At 43.4% G+C, this 5,872-nt stretch overlaps 1 long non-coding RNA gene across 1 annotated transcript; it reads right to left on the bottom strand.

Annotated features, from left to right (window-relative positions):
* On the bottom strand, positions 1-1,122 carry LOC147737082 (uncharacterized). Its single transcript, XR_015309594.1, has 3 exons — positions 988-1,122; positions 450-521; positions 1-275 (listed from the first exon to the last, which is right to left on the bottom strand). It is a non-coding gene; the product is annotated as an uncharacterized LOC147737082 (long non-coding RNA).
* Positions 1,123-5,872: the final 4,750 nt, after the last annotated feature.

Below are 5,872 nucleotides of genomic sequence, written 5' to 3'. Positions count from 1 at the left end.
AATTGCATTATCGAAATGTAAGGCCTAAATTGGAAACTGACTTCATTGACAAACTCCCGGCCTTGGTCTGATAGAACCCTTTTCGGACTTCCATGGCGTAAGTACATTTGCAACAGTCTGGAAGCAACCTCGGCTGCAGTCTTTGATTTTAGTGGAAATGCCTCAACCCATTTCGAAAAATAGTCTGTTGCTGTCAGAATATATTTGTATCCTGTAGGAGTAGTCGGTAAAGGTCCCATCAAATCCACTCCTACAAGTTCCCAAACGTCTTCCACCTGTTCATATACAAATGAAAAATAAATGTAATCAAATCTCAAAATTTCCCAATTCAATTATTCTTCACAAATGTTGCATTGATTTCAGGTCTCAAACATTTATATTAAATATTTAAAATCATGCCAACCGAGCTGTAATTTCATAAAGCAAAACATAACACATATACAACATACTTTGATTGGTTTCAATTCAGAGCAAATCTGGAGTGCAGGTTGTTCCTTTTGGCAAATATCACACTCTTTGATCTGAAAATGAAGAAATAAAGATCTCTCAAAAAAATTTTTAAATGGAGTCACAAAAAGAATAAATTCACATTTACGTTTTGACTTCATAACTCTAATGTAGACAGTGTGCATAAAAATAGCATACCCTCCAAAAGTAGTGCCTGACACACTTCCTTGTGGTAAATTACATTATTTAAAGTTCACCTGCAAAATAAATAGATTTCTAAAGAACATATCTTTACAAAACAGCGTCATTATATTGGTGCACACAATGGCATAATGGATAGGTTAAAGAAATACTGTAAATGTAATAAACACCAATGGATGGGACAACAGACCCATGAGCAAGAGAATGAGAGATTTAAAATTTGAGATAGTAAAAACAAAAATAAATAGGCTATTAAGAATGGCTTTTAAGACATAATAACAAGTGAGATTTTTAGTTGACAACAAATTGTTTTGAAAGGCTAGGACATTTGTAACTCACCCATTGATCAATATCAATTGACATCTTCGGCCAATAAAATCGTGTGCTAATACTTTTTTTGGTTTTGTTGATTCCTGAATGGCCACCAATGAGAGATGAATGAAATTCACAAAAAAAGTTTTGGGCAGCTTCTCCACCAATGACAACTTTTGCCTTCTTTTCTTTACCAGTGTAGAACAAGTTACCATCTATTGTAAAAACGAAAGGGACAATGCAAAAGATTTTTAAGTAACTATGCATGTCTGAACCTCCCTTTTCTCAACCGGCCGTAACACAAGCTACCATGATGCACACGCTGCAATGGAAAACAGGGATGTGAAACATCTCCATGTACTACATGACAGGCACCATGCTGTGACTGTCACTTGGTACAGGGATATGTTGGGGGGGCACCATAGGTGCCCAACCCAAGCAAAAGGGCCAGTGATGAAGGGGGGCCGCTAAGAGCCACTAATCTTCCTCCCTGCCACCCATGTGGCAGGGAGTGGAGGGAACATGATAATCCATACAGGCAACATTTTAGGATGGGGAGTCCCTATGCCGCACCAACATCGAAATGAGGCCCATAACATTGTATATAAATAAACTAAATGTACTATGCAATAGTTGTTAGCACCAAAGTTATGATTTTTATGTATCACCTACATGATTTACAATTCATATTGATCATTTCAAGCAAGTACCCAATTCGATTTAAAATGTCTATAATTAAATTGTAAGAAAAAAAACAATAGTTGGAAAATTAGAGTACCGTCAATGGTGAATTTTTTAGCCAGTCTACGTAATCCATTCTTCTTCATTTTACTGAAACCTTCAGGATACACATTACGGCTTACATAATCCAGAAGCTCTTGATACTTTGTGGCATCCATTTCTATTGAAAATAATGAAAAAGTGTGACAAAAGTCAATCGAACATCATAGATATAAGTTCCCACGTTTCCGTACTCACATTGGTCATAACTGGACATACCTTTCTTGATTTCAGTTCAAACCATGTGCTTTGCAACACTGAAAAAGACTGGGAGGATGTTTTCAAGTTTGGCGGCCGCTAAACGGATGCCATGCAACTGGCCCAGGACCACCAAACTGCCATGCCACCCACCGGACAGATTATGAATAATTTTATGGCCTGGCGTGCAGCGTATCAGTGCTCCAGAGTGGCAGTGTGAAGGCTGAGGTGCTCGGAGACGGATCCCTCGCCCGGCCGTGAACGCTGCCCAAAGTCTTTAGTAGGAACTAAGGACCTACTCTTAGGCAAGAAGTACCGTAAAAACAGTTCGCTTTACGTACAGTGGTTCCAATATAAACACGTCTACATGTTTACAAAATGTAACCATTGTGACCATTTACAATTCGACAAGAATGTTTCTTGATTACATGAAAAACAAAGGATGCACGATTGGAGACGGTTTTCAAAATAAAATGTACCCAAACAAAATGTGTAGCTTGAAAAAAAGAAGTAAGAAAATTACAGGATGTTTTCTCGTAATTATTGCGCAATTCTTAAAGTATAATTTTAATAACCATTTCTCTAAGGCATCAGTTATTAAAAACATGTTCAATACATGCCATTAATTAAAAAAAATGAAAACTAAAATTCAGTGTTAAACTATTATTGGTCACATGCAGATATAGATATGGGCAATATTCTTAAAGATATATGTACGAAAAAGATGCCTTCCCACTAGACGGAAGCATTTTTCCTGTATATTACATCTGAATCCACTGTGTGTAAATGGAAATATCACACTCGACATTTAATGTTTTTTTTTAAATATGTTCCAATAATTTATACACAGATAGGTCAGAGCACACTAAGTTAAAGAACATTGCTTGACATGTTTGCCATGAGTTGTGCAAAAAATGTGACCCTAAACAAAGTGCAAAGCTAATCCATCAGGTAAGCCCATGAGCCCTTAAGTTAGTAATAGTGCATGATAATTCACAGATGCAAGAATTCCAATCCTCACCGTCACACACCCCAAAAATCTCACACACCCTCACACAACATCACCCTCACACACCATCACAACCTCATACCCCCTCACTCACACTCACACATCACACGCCCTCAGCCTCAAACACCCTCACTCACCCTCACACACCGTCACACATCCTCACCCTCACACACCCTCACTCACCCCCACTCTCACACACACTCACACCCCCTCACCCTCACACACCCTCACCCTCACACACCCTAGCTCCCCTCACACCCCTCATAACAATCTCACACTCACTACACCTCACACACTGACCACCCTCACCCTCACACCCTCTCAACATCAACACCCCTCAGCCTCACACCCTTACCCTCATAACCTCACCCTCACACACCCTCAGTCACCCTCACACCCTCACCCTCACACACCCTAACTCTAACACTCACCCACTCACACACCCTCACTCACCCTCACACACCCTCACACAACGTAACACACTCACACCCCCTCACACCCCCTCACACCCACTCACACTCACTCACACTCACTCACACTCACTCACACTCACTCACACTCACTCACACTCACTCACACTCACTCACTCACACTCACTCACACTCACTCACACTCACTCACTCACCGTCACACACGCTCTGCCTAACAACCCCTCTATCATCCTCACTCACCCTCACACACCCTCACCCTCACACACCGTCACACACCCTATGCCTCACACCCCCTCACTCACCCTCAGCCTCACACACACACCCCCTCAACATCACAGCCTCACAACCCTCACAACACTCTCACACTCACTACACCTCACACACTCTCAGCCGCACACCCCCTCACTCACCCTCACACACACCACACCCCCTCACCCTCACACCCCCTCACACCGTCACACACCCACACACTCACACTCCCTCACTCAACATCAAACACCCTCACTCACCCTCACACACCCTCACCATCACACACCGTCACACACACTCAACATCACACCCCCTCACTCAACCTCACCATCACACACACTCACACCCCCTCACCCTCACACCACCTCACACTCACACCCCCTCACCCTCACATCCCTCACCCTCACATCCCTCACCCTCACACCCCTCACCCTCATACCCCTCACCCTCACACCACTCAAGCCACAGATGGGTGTGCGATGGGAGGACGCTCAGCTTGCAGGGCTGTGCTTCTTCCCCTGCTGTACTCTCCTGCTCTCTAGAGATGTGGCATAACAACAAAAGCTGCCATCAAAGTCACATAAATACAAATCATGTTGCATTCCAAATGCTATAGGTGTCACATTCACAAAAGTTAAAACTATTGGAGTTGTGAATGACAAAGCTATCAATTTAGCTATTTCACAAATAAACACAAACACAAAAAAAAAACATTACCAAGACCAATAGCTCCTACTTTTCTAATGCGAGACCTATTGCATTTCCAATGCTTGTTTGATATATGGTTTGGTCCCCCCCTGGGGCCCTGTGATTCCAGTGCTATTTATTGTAACTATTAATGCTTGTTAGAAAATGTATCTTTTGCCTCTAGTCTCATAAATAGACTAGTAGGGTTGTTCCTAGAATAAATACATATATTTTGAATATATACCTGTGTGGACTACTCTTTCATTTGGCTATTCAAGAGGTTATCTATGGTAAAACAATAAGCTTAACACTCCATCAAGACTTACCCTGAAGGATGCTCTACACAGCTAGCACTAGGATAGCTTTCTTTAAAGGTTGTCTTTAACCTAACACTATAAGGGTCAAATTGGACTGTTGCAAGGTGTTCACTATAACTAGTGAACAGCATATGCCAGGCCAACTTCTCACAACGACCATTACTGTTCCCGCGCCCGGTGGTCGGAATGGGGGAGACTGACTCTGAGAGGTGACCGGTGCCCCAGTCCTTCCCCCGGTGCCCGCGTTGGCCAGCAGGACTTTGCCGGAACCGGGAAGTGAGCGGGGTGAGGTGATCCTAGGGTGGCACTGTGGACAGCTGCATCGCATTGGGGCCCGTTTGCAGTGGGGTCCTGAGTCGTACTTTGCTACCACACTGGCCAGCGTCCTGGGCCTGGGGACCACTTTGGGGGCACCATTGGTGAAGCAGGGCCCCCGGAGGCCAGATTATAAGGTCCCAAATGCGAGAACTATTGGCTACGCCAATGCTTGTTTATTTTTATGTTGTTGCTACGATGCCCACATAATGCCTGGGAGAGGGCCAGGTGTGTAGACGTATACATATATAATCGGGCGGCAAAACACTGTGCTCCGAAAGCTGCAGACAGGCTCAGCTCATGCTAGAGCACCATCTCACATAAAGCCAAGCACTCTGACTCCAGGATTGTTAAGGCCTGCCATAGGAGTGACTTATAGGTATATATGTGTCCCGATATAGGTTTAGATATAGGTATACTATATCTAAGCAAGAGGTGATTACACAACCAGCTGAGTGATCAGCCAGTTGTGTCAGTTTGGATAGCCACTCAGGGGAGGCAAAAGATATGCTGCAGCCCCTGGTAGGCCTTGGATGCACCTATGCCCTGGGTACCTATAGTACACCGTACAGGGGCTGATAAGGTTACCCAATATCCAATTAGTTATGCACCTAGGGTACATGGAGTCCATTTTAAATAGAGAGCAGATAGCCTGGGGCCCTGAATAGCAGGAAACCAGATAAACACAAGGCAAACAGTCTGGGGTAACCATAGTCAGCATGATGCCGTTTTGAAAAGTGCTTGCCACCCAAAAGTATCTGTGTTGTTTTTGTCTACCTGTGAGTATTTCTTTTCATGAAGCCCTAGTGTATAACCTCAAATCCAAGTTTACCTTTTGAGAGTTCTATACTTGACATTTCTAAAAATGAACATGTTGAGTGTAAAACAAAATGCTGTATCTTTCAGGGCTGCAGCCCTCCTTCCCT

The sequence above is a fragment of the Lissotriton vulgaris genome, chromosome 1_1 (assembly GCF_964263255.1).
Source record: "Lissotriton vulgaris chromosome 1_1, aLisVul1.2, whole genome shotgun sequence".
In the NCBI taxonomy this organism is placed as follows: Eukaryota; Metazoa; Chordata; class Amphibia; order Caudata; family Salamandridae; genus Lissotriton; species Lissotriton vulgaris.
Note: the sequence above shows the minus strand (reverse complement) of the source record. Positions and strands in the feature narration are given on the sequence as shown.